The sequence below is a fragment of the Plectropomus leopardus genome, chromosome 2 (assembly GCF_026936395.1).
Source record: "Plectropomus leopardus strain MGB_pleo_1.0 chromosome 2, ASM2693639v1, whole genome shotgun sequence".
Lineage (NCBI taxonomy): Eukaryota > Metazoa > Chordata > Actinopteri > Perciformes > Serranidae > Plectropomus > Plectropomus leopardus.
This window is the reverse complement of record NC_142177.1, coordinates 15,888,695-15,906,559: the sequence shown is the minus strand read 5'-3', so window position 1 is coordinate 15,906,559 and position 17,865 is coordinate 15,888,695. Positions and strand designations below refer to the sequence as shown.

The window sequence follows — 17,865 nt, the reverse complement described above, 5'->3', positions numbered from 1 at the left end:
AAACTAGGCTGTGCTGATCAAATATAAACCAAGATTCTATTACTGCATTTATGTCCTCAAATGTGTTTTTGCTCACAATTTGACTGTATATGCTTTGTTACCTGCAGGCTGCTATATTATTTCATCGTTATTAGTCATAACAGCTAAACTTGCATTATGAGCGGGAGCATTTATTGGTCCGGTGAGGCATTGTGCAGTCTGGTAGCTGTAGGAATTCTATCTCTTTAACAAAAGTCGATGCCACAGCCCTTTTCTCTGTTTTCTCTGCTCATGTAGCACCAACTTCAAAAGTGTTCTTTCTACCGCAAAGACAGACAAGTTTTCTGAAAAGACCATCGTTGTAGCAGTGAAATACTTCTTTAAGTGATGATTGAGAGCAATTACTTTTTTATGAGTTTGCACATTGTTTTCATGCAAATACTGCATAATATATATGTATGTGTAAATTATGTTGTATACTTGCTGTAGATATGAAGCTTGGCTAAGTCTTTAGGGAACAAATACCTGCATTGTTTGCAGACTGTTCACAATTAATAGAATTTTTCATGTACCTGAGCCTTTTTGGTGACTCTCTTGATATACTGTATATCGATTCTTTACTGTACTGTTTTATGCTGTTATTTTTAATCTATAGATGTGTAAAAAAAAACAAAAAAAACTTAGTACTCAACTTTTTAATGCTTTTTAATCAATACATACCACCTTCCCTTCCCACTTAGACTCTGCCTGCTCACATTCTAGCCCAGCACAGCAGTAGGGCAGCCATTACAGGTTAAATTTATGACCTATATTCTGAGTCTCACGTCTGACCTGCGAGTCTCATGTTTTAGTTTTGATCATCATCCGTGATGTGAAAACATCTGATTTGCAAACAGGTCAAAGACTTGAAAAGTGTATGATCACGGTTCAGTAATAAAATCCTAGCGCACTGCGTGACTGCTCAGCCAAAACAGCAGAGGAGGTGGTGCTTGCCTTGCCTTGTCCGTCATCCTTCTCTGTTTCTTTCACTGATAAGTTTGCAGTCGGATCATTTTTGAGATAAGACTCAGTTTGTAAAAGTTAATAGCTTACATACTGTTTTCCTTTGTTCCTCTGTTTACAGTTTGATTTAAAAGACAACAAAAGATTCAAATTGGGGACTCCTGAATCGGTGATTTGAAACACTGATGCATAGGAGGCAGCCCTTGTCATCTTGTGGTGTTACCATATATGTTGTGTCCTTCAGTTACAGTCACATGTCTCTCACATGTGTGATACAAATAAAAGCGAAGAAGTTATTTTTGCCGTTAGTATTTGGACACCTTCAGAAAACAGTCTTATTAGTCCGATATTGACAGAAACGCAGTGACAAGTCCTCTCTTTGTCATCATTATGATGTCATCTTTTTATTGTAGCTATGCGTCATACACAACCAGATAACATGTGAGTCACTTGAACAGACACAACACTCACACTGATAACATGCAGCGATGATCAGAGCCAGTGCCCAATTACTATGTGGGTTTTCATTGCAGATATGATGGGCTCTTCATCCTAATTTCATGTTTGAGTGCATCATCTAAAGCTATCGCCTGCTGGTGTCTGTCATTACAGCAGGCCAACGACATCAGCTGCTGACGTTTGCTTTGTGACAAAGTGGTTGGAGGTGAAAGAGCCTGAGGCTGTGCTTGAGCCTCCTCACCTCCACCTACTTTGTCACCTGCAATATCTTACCTTGACGAGCACTAGTTATTTCGCTACAGTTCTACATAAATGCTTTTTTATTTTCCCTTACCTCAACATAGCCCACATAAAACCCCAAAAATAGGGGAGAAGTGTCAATCTTTAATCTGGCACTTGGATGAATAGCTTATATTTATTTATAGCAGAATACAGCATCTTCAAATTTGCATCCAATTCCTATTCCAGTAAAATAGATGGAAGGGTTAGGGGTACACACACAAAGACACACACATACACACAGTGAAATACACACACCCGTTCCCTGGTTGTGTGTGTGACCTCTGAGGTTTGGCTGAACAGTAGACCATGGTGGAGCTTTAAGTGGGTGCAGGCAGACCAGATGTGGCTGTCTAACCCCACAGACCTAACAAGTGGCTGCTTGGCCAGTAGCCTCACCGCCTGCTTAGCATTCTGCCGGGAGAGCTAGAGAGCCAGTGGACACGGTAGCGAGCCACCAGTAGGTGCTGACTCCAAACAGAGGCTGACTGAGGTTTTGCTCTGAGGTTTCGACAAGGGCTGGGCAGGCCATCTGAAAACTTCATGTTATCTAGGTTTATTAAAGCCATGTCTTTATGTCTTTGTTGGTTTGTGCATTGCCCATTAGGATTTAATGTGGCTTTGGGTCAGTGGTAGACCCTGGCAGTCTTCATGAATTCATGCTGTTTTTTCTTATTATTATAGTATGAAATTGTAATGTACTCAAAAATGTTTTGCAAGAAAATTATAGCTGTTATCCCCCAGAAAAGACGGCATAGTGATAAATTACTGATGTAGTTTTAGTCTCTTACTGAATTCACATCTTACTAGTCCACTAGCGTCTTTTGTCCAAAGCACTTGTTGTTTTTCTTACTTTTGTTCATCATAGTTGAAAAATAACAACAAAAAACCCTCTTACTGGAGGCATTCCTACTTGTTGTTTATTCTCCAAGAAAAACTGAACATCAATTTTGAATGGTCTCTGTGATTATTCATGAAGCCGTTAAACCAATGGAAAGTTATCCTTAGATTTCTATGTAAGTGTGGATGCAATCTCCCATTTTTGTGGTGTAGTGGAAAGATAATCCTGTGTTGTTAGAGCTAAAAAATGGTTGTGGAATAAATAAAATAGGTAAAGGAATAGCTTGACATTTTGGGAAATATGCTTATTTGTGTTCTTGCAAAGAATTAGGTGAGGCTTGCATGTCTGTCCGTGAAACCAGAGCAAGGAGACATTTAGTTTAGCTTCGGACAGCAGTGTCAAACAGTGAAAAAGCTGCAAACCTGGCACTGTCCAGGAAGGCCAAGAAAAAGTTGCAGATTTACGTGGATTTCTGGACAGAATAAACAAACAAGATACTCCTTGCTAATTATAATGAGCTACATTTCTTTCAACACATTCTCACTCCCAACTCGTCACATAGTGACCTTTAGTCAGGTGACCTTCCACAACAACCTACCACATTTTCGGTATCCTTCCTGCGTCAAGCTATAACATACCAGGATCCTGCTACAGAAATGCACTGGTGAGATGACGCAACCAGTTACCGTGAACACATGCACATGTGGTGGATTATATTCACACAACGGTGCGGACCATCATGATGGTTGGGATTAGCACCAAAGCCAATGATGATTAATTGTTTGTGTGACTCATCCATCCCCCCACCTGCATACCCTATAGACCAACTCTTGCTTCTTCATATTATGCTGTTCTGGTCTACATCTTGTTTCCTCCTGCTTCCAGTCAACCGAGTCTTCACCTCAGTCTTCTCCTCTAACTTTTGTCAAGAAAGTGAATAAATTTATTTCCCTGGATGTCAAACAATTCCTTTAAGAGCCCAACAATTACTAATCATCTTTTTGTGCCCTCAGCTCTCCTTGTCCTTTTCCAGTTGAAGGTCATTGCAGTGCCAAGTTAGCTCAGACTCCTCAAGTTGATGATCAGAGTTTGCAGACCGACACAGGATCTTAAAAGTTTACCCAGCCTGCTGACCATGAGGGTGACGAATTTCACCCCTGTGCTCTAAAACAGTCATTTGCTGCTGAGAATGCTGGGAGTGTGAAGAGCCTGGAGGTAGAAAAGCTGCATTGGATTGTTTTTTGCTGAGTGTTTTTGTAGTTTTTCACTTTTCTTCACTTCTTTCTGACGTTCTCTACTCCTAAAACTTTGTTTTCTTTGCCCAGCTTCTCTGTCTCTCTTCCCTTTTCACCCCTTGGTTACTCTGTTTCGGCTCCTCACAGAAAAGCTTTGCTTACCATGCTGAGGTCTCAATAGACCAAACCATGAACAACAGGAATAAACTCCCATCAACAGATTACAGACTCGAGCGTGGCTTCGATTCCAGAAAAATGTAATACTTTGCACATGGGTACTAAATGTGTCCCAGATGCGAGGGGTTCATGCGTTGTTCAGGCTGTGCTGTCTGCACCCCAAGATCTGTGCTATGTCATCAAAAATTGTGCTCTCTCATATCCGCCTCCCAACATGGGAAACATTTTTATAACATATTGTTTATGTCTATACATCTATCTACTAATTTTCCAATGAAGATGTGGTGAAGCTTGGGATTATTCTCACTTAAACCCGCTGACTCATCCAGAGCATTGATCAGATATTGTTTGAGAAAATGAAAGTCTGTCCCAAAGGCTCCATTGAAATAGTTGAATCTTGATTTTTATGTGTAATCAATAGAGTTCACGATGCATGACAAAGCAGCATGTGGATCTGTTGGTAAGATCTGTGGTCTTTAGAGGATCAGATGGACATGCAGGGTCAGTCACAGGCCCACAGCACTTACATGCAAAAACGCTTATGATCAGTAGAGATCAGAGGCAGGTTTTATCCAGGTCTTTTTGTTAAGGGGTTGGCTTTGAGGCTGGAAGCCTGCTATTGGCCATATTGACTCAGGACTTGGGGGGTTTAGGCCTGGTGAGACCAGTAATAGGCAGGTTGAAGTTCTGTGTCTAGGGGACTTCCCACTAGTAGGTGAACTACTGGGGTTGCTAGCTACGTAATACATGCTAGCCGGCTAGGAACGTGGCCATTGTCAGTAGGAAATCCCTCCCCATTAACCACACTATATTCACTGTCCCCACGTGATGAGTGTCCAAATTCTAATCATGTAAATATAGGCTATGTACTATACAGTGTCCTTAAAACATTCTGACACAGTAGATGTTTTCCAGAGCTAATAAGCTCCAACTGTCGGTTGAAAAGTTAGTTAGCTCAGTTGGTAATGGGACAATATTTATTCTAGTGGTGTCTACACAGATCATTGGTCCAATGGCCCAAAATTCTGAAGACCCAGTAGTCCGAAAATGTCCATTCTGACTGAAAGCCCATTTGTCCAACAGCTTATTATCCCAAGAACAAACACCCATTGCTCCAAAGTCCAATTTCTCTGAAAAAGTACACTCCCTGAAGTACCGTGTAGTTAGACAAGCTAATTGTCAGAAAAATGTATTCACAGTGTATGTCATTGTAAACATGGATATGTTACATTTATAACAATACTGTGGTGAATGTATGGTTGTATGACACCAAAATGATTTGCTTATGGTAACAGAAAAATCTGGATCTGTGGCTCAAACGTGTCTGGGTATCTAAAACTAACTGCAGGGAGTGGTTTGTTTTTTTTTTTTTTGTTTTTTGTTTTTTTTTTAGAGAAAAGGACTTCAGAGCAATGGGTGTTTGTTTTTGGGGATAAGGGGGTGTTAGAGAATTATTTCTGCTCAATGAAACAATTTTTGGACTAACAGGTCTTTGTAATTTTGGGGCCAAAGGAACAATGGCATTGCATTGTTTAGACATAGGTTAAGACATAATAATGGGAAAAAAAATTTCAGGTGCAACACAAAAATTCTTAAAATTCTGCCCATTTATTGGCTGATGCTGTCACAGCAGCCTTTTGTCAGGTACTCTACTGATCTGATCCATCATGCACGCTAAACAGTAATCTCCACATGTGCCACTGCGTGGTTTAGATACAATGGGAGGTGAAACAGCAATTACACAGATCCATAGGTCAGATCCAGAGAATGCATTAATGTATTGGCATGTAGCTTGGCTGCAGATGGATGGGCTTGGTGTTACCGCATCCACTCCCTCCCTCCTTATTGTGTTTCCCTCTCAAGCTTGGTCTCACAAGCCCTCCTGCTTTTCACACTCCCTTTTACATTTCCCTCTCTCCCTCTGTCTGTCACCCATTGATGTTGCTTTTATGATCTGTTTTTATGATCTCTCTCTCCCTCTGCGTCTTTCTTTCTAAGCTAACCTCTTGGTGTACTGCGGGGAAGGGATAGCGGACTGAGTGTGATTCATTCTGACGCCAGCATCAGTCTTGTGGCTGGCACAGTCTTGGCATGCAAATACACGCTGACACACACTCACACACAGCCTTTCCTGTCCAGAGTTTACTCTACTGGCTGGTACGCTGCCCCAGATACCAGAGAGAGGAGCCAGAGCAGGCACCAAACACACTTGAGCTTCAATGCTGTGATGTGATTAGACATGGAGGATACCGCCTTTTCACAGATTAGTATGCCACTCTCTGTTGTGCTACCCAGAGCTGTTGTGAAAACAGTAGCTCGTAAAGACACTGATATGATTGTTTGGTTTTGAGTCTGTGTGTCGTATATGTGTTTTTTGTCACACAAGTGCCCAGTGCGTGACTGCGGAGCATCGTGTGTTTGCACATCTCTCTGCATGTTTCTGTCTGGCCACAATGTGTGTTTATGTGGAGACATGTGGAGCCCGGCAAGAGAGGCGAGAAGAATGATACACAGTGATTAGCAGCTCCACGCTTCAGGAGCCACAGGGTTGTTTTTTTTTTTCTTTCTGTTCATGAAATAGCTTCATGTCAGTGAGCATGTGTGAACATTTTGAAGGGAACTGATGCTGATGATCACTTATTTGTCATCCTTTTAACTCAAACCAGGCTTTGGCTGCTACTTCTCCTGTGGTCCTTTACGTGTTCATGCCTCACACAGGTTGGAATTTGATGAAAAAAAAACCAGTGACATTAAATCCGCTTTATTGTTAGTTTGACAGTTTGATCATGACGATGAATGGCGTGTTTATGGCCATTGACGCTTGTGCTGCTAATTCAGAGCCACCCACACATAAACGCTGAAAGCTGAAAGAGCAAGAGCTTTAGATAAAAGGCTTTTAATACGACCTGGACACAGATAAGCGCAGCTCTTTGTGAACATGTTTGTGTATATTATGTCTTCTAATTTCATGTGTATATGTGTGTCTCCTTAGTGTGTGTCCTTGCTCTCATGTCTGAATATTTGGCAGCCTTTCATATTCCTCGTTGCTCCTCCAGTCCGTCTGCGCCTTTTTGAACAGTGGTCTCATTGATGCTCAGGTCTTCTTATCCTTTGCTCTTGCCACGGACAGTTTTAACCGATCCCACACTAACCTTACTGTTCCCCGTGTGTGTATGTGTGTCCGCTTAGAGTTCCATGAGCATACAATTTCATGCGTTCCTGCTCTCACATTTGTGTGTGCATGCTACGCAGCAGAGGTGTCTGTATGTTTTCTGCGTGAGCATATGTGAATGTGTGAGGGGCAGGCTGTGATGTCATATGTGGTTCAGCAGAAGGACATAATTGTGTCTGGAGCTCCACAGGTGGTGCAAGAGGTCTGTTTTCAGCCTCCTTGTCCCCGAGTGGCGTAGCACAGAGACCCGTCTGTTGCCCCAAAGAACCGGAGGAGCGCCAGGAGCCCGTGGGGCGAATAAATACGCTGTGAAAAGCGTGTTAAGAGAGGTGTGAAAGAAATCGCAGGCTGAGACACTAGGTTTTGTGTGGAACAGCTCCCTCCCCCTTGCCTCTGCAGTACACATGCTCTCTCTTTCTTTCTCTCTCTCTTGCACACACACTTTTCCTTTCACACACACCTCACATGGAGGTTCACAGTTCAAATAAACAGCGGTTCAAGCAGCGGAGCCGGTCTGGTGTAAACAGCAGTGGGCCGAGGTGATTTAGTTTCTCTCAGGGCACTGCTCTCTCTTTGCTTCCTAATGGGCCATGCTTTAAATGGGGAACATAGGTGAGCAGCAGTAAGTGACAAATTAAGTGGGTGAAGAAAAAGCTACAGATTGATAAAGACTCCGATGTGACTACCTTGTGAAAAAGTTTGCTTAGATCTGGTAGTCAAGACAAGCCTACTGTACTTTATAAAAGGTATATTGAGTGACTGTAAGTCTTTGCTCGGAAATGTGCTCACTCTGAAAGTTTGACCTCGGTTTGATAAAAGTTGTTTAATGGAATGTGTCTGCGTGTGCAGATAGCTCAATATGACTCATTCCTCCTCCCGTGCTTTCTCTGCAGTCTTGTCTGTCCTTGTGTGTGTAGTATATGCGTGTCTGCTGCCTACAGCTCTGGGCAGTGATCAGTCAATAAAGCCCTGGGTTCACCATCTCTATCAGCCTGTGATGAAATACACCGCCAGGCTGTCACGTCCTGGAAACGGCAATTTCTCCTCAAATCCATAATCTCCACAGGCCTTCAAGATCATGTGGGGAGAGGGCTGTGGTGGCCTTATTGACATGGATGTGTTGTGTTGTGTATGTGCCATCGATTCATCATGCATCCTCCTTTGTTAGGGTAAACAGTGTAACAAGATGAAATAGGGGAGAAATCAAATTGCATAAACCTGACTGAGAGGAATCATTTCAAGATGAAACCCTGCTATTGCATCAAATGCGATCTCTGAGGAAACTCTGTAGGCTTCCCAAATATGTTCTCTGTGGTTTTACCAGTCTATTAGCTTAAGTGACTTAGTTTTTTTTGCTTAGTCTGAATCCGATTTGAGTTTAATCTCCTTGTTTTTCTTTCGGATACAGCTGTTCATTAAGTAGACACATGACATCATCCAGAGATTATCTCTGTCTTTCTCAAACAGCTCATTTACTTTCTTTCTCCAATAGCCTGCTGTATATGAACACAATCACACCATGAGATGTATATCGGTTCAGATGCTCTGAGCTGGATTATTGTGGTGAGAAAGGGCAAATTGAAGTAAAGAGAGGAAAAGCTGTCCCCTTTCCCCCTCCCAGTTACATATAGCATTGAGTATGCTGTCTGGGTACTATTATATATGTCTACATAGAGCCCCCTTTTCCACTGTGCAAAAATGCCATTAACACCTGCTAACATCTGGCTTTTTTATTCAAAGGGAAAAGTTACAAACGGCATACACTCCCAGGACAAATGACTCTGCAGTAGTCACAGGTATTTATCAGCTTCAATAGGCAGTAATGGAAATACAACACCTATGTGTGGCACAATGGAATGAGAGACTGCCACAAAATACCATCCGTGTCTGTCCATGCATGCTTGAACATTGTTCCAAATTTCATCTAGTTTGAAAGAGAGACTAAGTAAGGAGGTATAAAAAAAAGAAGTAACCACTGTAACATTTTCACATGGTGCTTTATACTGAGATACACCGGAAGAAAAAAAACCAAAACACAAAGGCATACTCGTCTACTGCAGAGCTGTGTACACAGCTCTGGTCTACTGGCAATAGGAAAGCGGTGTTTCACCTATTTTTAAGGGGGTGATCAGTATTATAAACACCCTCTGTTAGATGACGCCACCTGTGAGGGCAGGAAAGCAACAACAAAGCAGCATTTTCTGAAATATAGAAAGGCACTAAAAAATGTCTTAATTAGCTAATTACTGAAAAAAGTTTTACATGAACACAACATAAAGTTTAATAAAAGTTATTATTTTGTAACAAGAGATTATTATATTATTGTCTTTGCTCTTCTCACTGATTTGCAGTGGGCGGGGCTCAGCTAGAAAAACTTGATGTCGCATACTTTCATTCACCGATCAGGATTTAGCGAAATTTCATTCTACTCAGAATCTAATGACAGCGTGGTGTTTGCTCACATTGCCAGGGTGCTGTCAATCAAGTCTTATCAAAACAGTATTGATTAAGCAGAATTTACAATATTTAACTCTTTTAACACTCTTCAAACTTTAGCTTGCTGGTTATTTATTGAATATGTAGTGTTATAGAGATGTACTCAAGATTCGAAACCAACTTTTCATGGACCAATTGTGTAAACATTACAGGTGTTTAAAAAGAAGATCCAGAAGTTACATTTTTATTTTTTTTATTTTTATGTCTTTACAAGCCCTATATTCTGTGTATCCTGTATAGTTAGCCTGTGTCTGTATTATAGATCAGTCTTCATGCGTGTGTGTATTGTTATAAAGCCAAATCGCCCTTCAAGTTTTAGCTGCTAATTAAATTCTCCTCATGCAAAGATTGAAATGCTTTGAACAATGCTCTGCCGCTCTTCCCACCACAAACATGTTGCTACTTGCAACCACTCTGAAGGCACAACATAAATAGGCCAGTGGAACCTGAGGCTGTGCTCATAATTGACTATCATGACTCGTGTTTTTTGTTGCCATTAATTACTTTACTCAAAGCCACACACAAAAACACAGACTGGTTTTATGATGGAAAACTCATATGTCCAGTTGTTGTGTTGAAAGAATCTTTTTCCATCCAGTAGGACTGTGTTGATAACAAACTGAAAACCAAACTTATGGTGTAGTTTTACACAAACACAGCACCCTGCTCATGTATATTTTTCTAGTTTGTTCAAGAGCCGATCGAATGCCTTCAGGACAAACTCTGTTTGATGGACTGATTCTGTCTGTCGCTGCACTACCCACAAGTCCTCTAAAGTTAAATATTTAAACGGTGCATAGCTGAGTGTTGGGGTTTATTTAACTGAAAGTTTGGGCTTAAACCATTATGGCAGAACTCTGGAGAAAGTGGAGTTCAAACCTCCCCCTTGGCGGAGAATATTTTTTGCAAAGGCTATTTTTTACAGGCTATGTTTACATCGCTAAGGCAAAGACTTTCTGCAGTCTCCTCATTCTTCACCTTTCAGTCCCACGTTTCTCTTCTCATCTTACAGAACTCTTTTCTGTCTTTTTCTTTTATCTCATGTTATCTCCAGATTTAAAATTCATGGCCAAAAACCTGCCAAGGCTTTTCTCTAGAGGCTTACCAGCCAAGTACACATTCAACATGTTTCTTTTGTTGCACTTTTTCACCCCAACTGGATGTATTGGTTTTACCTGTCTTTTTTTTTTTACAAAGAACAACACACGCAAATCCTCAAACTCCACATAAAGGCTTTTGTTTCGACCTGCCTTCTGAAAATAAGTGGTAAGATCATATATCAAGACTGCAGCAGCCACCCCGCAATTGTTGTCCTGCTAACGAGTATGCTAATATTCATTATTAATGATGATACATGCGGTCAGTCGGCATGTGAGTGTGGCCACGGGCGAGGGCTGCGAGATGATTTGTTACGGAGAAAGCACCAGAAATAAAAAGTCAGAAGCGCTGATGGAGTGATGTAGTGAATGAAACAAAAACCGCAATGAGAGGGAGAGAGAGTCAGCAAATCAGTATCAACACCTACACCACTCATCTGGGTCATGATGAGAAGGTGAGGAAGAGGAACATCAGTGGAGGCTGAATGAGAGAGTTGAGTCAGAGAAATGTGCTGCAGGGTGCTGAATGTGGGAGGTTCGGAGGTGGGTGGTTCATTCATGGAGCCACAAGATCGTTCTGCATCAGAGCTGTGGCTTTATGTGTTGCTGTGAGAGAAATGAGAGATTATTGTGCATCACCTCACATAATTTTAAAAAAAAGAAAAAAAAATTACTTTTCAGCACAGATGGGAGGGTTGAGCACTTAGAAAGCTCTCCCGAATATCTTTGTAGAGCTAATGCACAAACACAGGAATTATAATTGTGTCAAAGCTCATTTTTCACTGTCTCTTTTTTGCAATTTTATTATATCCCAATGTGTCTACAACAGTATGCCTTTACTTTCTAAAACAGTTTCTCCCTCTTCATTTTTTTTTGAAATGGGAGCATGACCTAGTTATGTTTTGAATCAGAATCCACATGTACAGTACGTCTGAGAAAAGTTCATTGACAAACCGCTGTTGTTGGGCACAGCATGCTGGAAATTGAGCTGCGTTGCCCTGGAGAGCGCTGTCTACAGTGGAGATGGATGGTCTAATGGATAGACGAAGGTGGAGGGCTTGGAGTGTGTTTTTCCTCTCTGCTGAAGAGCCCTTGTGTAAGTGGGCTAGGAGGGGCAAAAAATAGCTCCATTCCCCTTGAGGAGTCACTCCACAAGGTCACCTCCTTGCCCTGGGCCTATATGCGTGAAACTGAGTGTCCATACCTTTTCTTTCTTCCCCCTTCTCTCTCTCTCTTTCTTTTTGGCTGTCTCCCTCTGTTTTCCGCTCTGTGACTTAATGGCTTACCCAGGCCTCTGCACCAGCAAGGACTCTGCAGCAAGAGTTGAGTTTGTGTGTTAACGAACCCCGAAGCTAATTAGAATTTAAGCCAAGCTGGCTACTCTCCTCATTTCCTCGCCATTTCCCTCCCTTTAGACAAATACAATTTCACCCCTCAACCCACGCAGAATTAATCCAGTTAATGTTCAACACGGGATGAATAATGGCCACTTATCTGCTGGGAACATTGGTTCAGAGGGGCTCTTGGGTGGAGGACCCATAGTGAGCCCCCAGTATCATGTCACACTAAATCTGTTTCCTGGGCAGAGTAATTGGGCCAAAGTACTACTAGTTCATAGCAGAGGTGAGGTCAGAGTGTCTTCAGAGTGACACTGCTCTCACTGAGTGGGTAGAAAAACTACCTTTATCCAAACTGTTTCCTCTCCTTGTGACTGAATGTGTGTTCACATGAGTCATTACATCCTTAATGTAGCAGAAGGACAGCTATCCAACAGCAGGTAAACAAAGAAAATTTACCAGGATTATCTGCAGAGGTTGGCAACAATGTCTCCAATGTGCCATTCACTGAGTTTAACCCCCCGGTTGCTTGTTAGCACAGAATCCAGCACTTAAAGATTAACTTCATGCTGCTCCAGGTGTTCTTTTACTAGAAGTTGTCCAATCACGTCGAAAGACAAAAGAGTTCATAGCCGTTTGGAAGACTTGATGCCAAGGCAAAAATCTTGATTTCAGGTGACAGCTGAGACAGGATTGACTATTCAACTGTTGTTCATGGTGCACTCTGTTATATACAAGTGAGAGAGACAGTTTTGCAAAGAATGAGGGAGAGCCGAGAGAGAGAAAACAGTTGAAGACATGCTTTTTTCTCCCCAACCCAAACTTCCACAGCCAGAAAGCTGTACAAAAGATGGCTGTAGAGCATACTGTATAAAAGAAGTAGACATAGCCACTGTGGTGACACCCATTGGCTAGTGGACTTCTGTTTTGAATCCTCAAGTTTGGCATTTTGGTCGTTGCCATCTTGTTTTGTTTTGTTTTTTGGAGCCAGGTGGTGCTGGCTGAGAACCTGAGTACTTGTCAATTACAAGGTAGCGACACCCTAAAGCATACCTGCTTTATAATTTATTTTACTCTAAATTGGACCTTAATTTACAAAATGGATATTATGCTGTATTGAAGAAGACTTGAAATTGGCAATTGAGACCATAAACTCCTCAGGAAAATATTTAATGTTGTAATAAATCAAGTCAATCCAGTCTCACTTTAAATTTGTAAAATACAGACCATAGCTGTATCAAGACTTCATGAGTAGGCTCATTGGTATGTGTGGCCGGACTTCAGCTGACAACACCCTCGCACCATAGTACCCCTAATTGTCTTTATTAGGTTAAGTTTCTTAACATTCTTCAGTTGTTAACAATCAGCTTTGTGGTTCTGGAGGCATAATCTTTTGTACATCTTTGGCTTCTTTATAATGTATGTTTTATTCCCAGAGCTCTAATCGTAGTTTTACAATTAGTTTTGGTCATTTTTTGTCTCCAATCAAACCTAAAAATTGTGTTGCTGCTCTCTATCTGTCTCATTGCTGGTCTGGTTTCTGAGGAATGATATTGTGTGATAATACTACCTTGCCCTCAAAATTATAGCCGCCTCAGTTCTAGATCAGTTGGTTTAAGGAGCTGCAACACAGTTCAGTAGCCAGCCGGAGATCTCATTCTGGGCGGTGTAAATACTCAAAGTAGTCAGAAATTTGCTTAAGAAAACTTCTACAGCAGTGGGATAAAAAAGCTACATGAGAGAGGAAGCTGGTTCTCTCCCTCCCTCCCTCCCTCCCAACATGTCCGAGCTATCAGCTGTTGGGGTGAGTCCCAGCTGCCTCGTGTGTTGACTCTAGAGTGATAGCCATCAGCATTTGCCACATGAAAGGAGAGGAGACTGGTGTTCCTAAAAAAGCAGATGAGAAATAAAGATGAGGAGGCCATGTTGGGATGTTGGCTACATTTCAAATCGAGATAAAGGCATTGATTTATCAGGAGTGTTTTTCTGACCATATCATGCAGTATATAAATCACTTCCTTTCCTGGTAAGATATGAATAATGCTCTTGTAGGATAAGATCCTTTGAGGCACTACAACTTTCTTGCATACTTCAGATACAGCTCCCGGCCCTGGGGAGCATGTATTTACAATATCGCTCATCCTGTCCTTTGATAGAGACAAAAACCTCAAACCTTATGCGTGCTTAGGAAGGGAGTAAACCTGTTTGGCTCACTGTCTAAAATTACCAAGCTGAGGCTCTTGGTGCATGCCATGAGCCCATGCAGGCAATGCTATCTGTGGTATGTCCCCCACACTGGCCCCTATGCTTTTATTCAGTCCTCTCGTAGCATTTAAAACAGCTCACTACAGGTCGAGGAACAGTTTATTGGGGAAAAGGGAATGACTTATTGAGGTAAACGGCTGGCCCCAACCCAGCTGACCCATTCTGTGGTCGCTCTGAGCAGAGGACACTGTCACTTAGGGCTGCTCATAAAATCTTGTGGATAGGCCGTAAGTACAGCCTGAGCTGTAATTGATATTCTTGTGTTTGTAAAGGGGCTGCGATTATATGTTCTTATATATGAGACTAAGTCATAGCAAGAGTCGCCCCGCCACGTGTGAGAGGAGAATCGAGGGCAGAAAGACGGCTTTCAGGAGAGAGAAAAGCAGAGCTATAGATTGACTCAAGGGAAGCCAAAGGAGCAGTTCCTAAAAGGAGAAAAGAGACCGCAGTACTGTCCTTAAAAACCAAGGAGGTCATTCAGAGCTGCTGGCTGTTTTGAGCCGCAAAGGCAAAGTTCCTCCTTGTGCAGCTTTGCATATGTTATTTCAAAGCAAGCGTTTTTATATTGCTCTCTGCATTTTTTACTTGTGTTTGGCCAACAGGCAGCAGCAAGGCACTTTGGGAAAAAATATACACAAATCTTGATTTAATTACTCTCTAACCCACTTCCATCCATCCTCTAAGTTGCCTTTTGAAATCTTCCACAAATCTGTTCAGCTTTGATCGCCAGAAAACTTTTGGCTGTTTCTCCTTTTTCCTTGACACATTTTGCGTTACACAAATGAGGAGCATTGGTGGGATGTTGTTTAACACTCCTACCACTCATTGTGGGAAGAGGAGACAAGAAATAGCAATATTGTCATGTGAGTGTTTGTGAAATGAAAAAAAGAACCAAAATAGCTGAGATGGCGTCATTCTGTTAGGAAGCAAACTGCTGTTCATGATGTTGCCAATAGCTGAGATAACTGGCGCCACGTGTTGATCGCATACAGTCCCCCGTTTTAATTTTACTCATGACCGATTGTATCTGGGTCAGTTGTATTTTTATTTTCATATCAGTGTAGGAAATAAACTTAGTTCATAAAACACTCTTCAAACCAAAAGTGGCAAAATGCTTTACATGTGACTATAAAGCATTTTATACTTTAGTCTACTGTGTCCCTAGTTAATGAATCTATGGCAAACAACTTTGTCTAAAATAATAACAGACCCAATAAGTGCACTGTGCAGTATTAAAAATAGGCTTTAAGATCCCTCTAAATTGGCTTTACATTTGTTTTTGATTCAGTGGATTTTCATTGGTCTGTAAGCCTTTTGTCCTCTCCTTATGTTAAACAGCACCGTTTTGTTTACAGGGGCTTACCTCCCTATTTCCCCCATTTCCCCATGCAGGTCAGCGCCCTGCAGCTCCTCTCTCCCCTCCCTCTCTCCCTCCTCTTGTCGCGGGCCAGTTGATTCAGGGAAGTGGTTTAATTCACATGCAAATCTCGCCAGAACACCAACCATTCACGCTGCTAATTACAGCAATGCTGCGACGCTGACTTGCTGACATCACACCGGGATATTAGCATGCAGGGAGGAGAGTGAGTGTGTGTGTGTGTGTGTGTGTGTGTGTGTGTGTGTGTGTGTGTGTGTGTGTGTGTGTGTGTGTGTGTGTGTGTGTGTGTGTGTGTGTGTGTGTGTGTGTGAAGTTAACCAGAGAAGGTCCTCAAGATCGGAAGTAAGTGACTTTGCCTGAAAACAAAAGCTTTGTAGTTACAGAAATAAACAGAAGCCAATGGCGACATGGAAGGAAACAAAATCATAGCTTTATGTATCTGTGGCTATTACAGAATATATCTAGGATATATCTAGACTTTCATGGTTAAGACGCATATTGAATAAATATGCAGTTTGACCAAGAGAAAAAATCGAAAGCCTTTTTCTAATTAATTTCTTAGCGTGGAAATTCATTCATGAATTCAGAAACGGTAGGTTGATTAAAAAATAAATAAGTAAATAAAATCTAAATAAAAGGTCCACTTAGTCTTTTTCCCCATAGCTTTCAACCAAATGTCATGATTATCCTCAGTGGACTGAGTGTGCTTAATTGTTAGTGTGCGATTTCCTTTTGCAGCACTTCCCTTTTGCATTCTATATTTTAAGTTGGTCCAAAAAAATGACCTCTTAATAATATCTAGAGCCTATATGACTGCAGTTACATGAAATAAATACATAGGCTGTGTAGATGTATGGCGTTTAAAAAAAGACTAGCTAATTTGGCTGATTAAATTGTTCATAAAACTGTTCAATTAAGCCAAATTTCTGTAGCTGCTGGCTTCTTAATTAACAAAAGCATTTATAAGTTTTCTGTTGCATTGCAGTTAAAGTAAAAGGAAAACACTGTGTTCATGTTGTAATTAAATGGTTAGAAACTTGTTCCACTTTGGCGTATTGCTCAAAATATTGCACTTAATTTGGCATAGGCCTATTTGGGGTTTTTTAAATTATTGTCCCAAACCTATGGTCCTAAGCATTTGACATGGTGCTTTTAATATGAAAGTGCCAACCGGAAGTGATGATGTGATGTGTGCGCACTTGACAGGGGGAAAGGATTAAAGCGCTGTTATTCAGTGGGTCAGTCAGCAGCAAGAGGAGCAGCTCCGGAGCTCCGTGCCTTTACGCAGCGAAAGTCCGCGCGGATCTTCACTCAGAGCCTCCAGCAGCAACTCCGCTTCCGAGGAAGACTTCTGACTTATCATTTGGATTTCAAATATTTACGCGGAGTCTGCGCTCTTGTTTGGATCTGTAAACGGGGATCTGACTTTACGCACTTTAAGTTGGCTCCTCGCTTTCTCCTCATTTGCTGAGCTCCTGAGTGTGTTTGCGGAGAGCAGGGGGTTGACAAAAGGCTTTTAAACGGAGGGGGTAGATGTAGCAGAGGGGTGCGGACACCACGCAGCGGGTGAGAGCGCGGTGTTTTCGTGGCAAAGCTTGGGCGCTGGAAGTTGTGTGTCACATTGTGCAATGAGGAAGACGTGTTTTAAAACCCGCACCGCCGCAACCAGCGCCGAGGTCAGAGCCATGGTTCCTCTCCGCCGCAGTTTGTGAGAAGGTAAGCAGCTGATTATTGATCCTGTTTATGTTGCGTCGGAGCCGTTTTGTCGCGCGACGGACCATCCATGTTGGGGCTTTAAATGCGTAATGGAAAAGAGATTTGAAGCTTTCTGCACGAAATCCAGTTTGTTTTCTGTCTTAAACCTCTGAGAAATGTGTGCGTAAAGTGATCAAAGGACTATATACTGGAGCCAGTGGTCTCGTTTTCAGCGGCCTCAGTATTCAGACTGAAATCTTCACTGTGCGCATTCATGACTGAAAGCGGGTGTTATTTGGATGTAAATAAAACCCAAAGCGCTGAGTCGTCTGACTCTCACTGTAGCTCTCTTTATAGACGTGTTCTCAGCGGTTTATATCCCCCACCCAACCCCCTGTGGCGCAATGGTCAAGCTACTGTGCGTTTTCTAGCCAGAAAGTCTTTGTTGCTCCG

General features: G+C 41.9%; 1 protein-coding gene across 3 annotated transcripts in view; it reads left to right on the top strand.

Moving 5' to 3' along the window:
• prickle2b (prickle homolog 2b) overlaps window positions 1-17,865 on the top strand; it is a 103,500-nt gene that overhangs the window by 64,223 nt on the left and 21,412 nt on the right. The window contains exon 1 of one of the 3 annotated variants that reach the window (XM_042502529.2): window positions 16,936-17,433. The exons of the other annotated variants lie outside the window; for them this stretch is intronic. The gene's annotated coding sequence lies outside the window, so the exon portion shown is untranslated. Of the gene's footprint in view, window positions 1-16,935; window positions 17,434-17,865 lie in introns of those variants that run through there. 3 annotated transcript variants of the gene reach the window in all.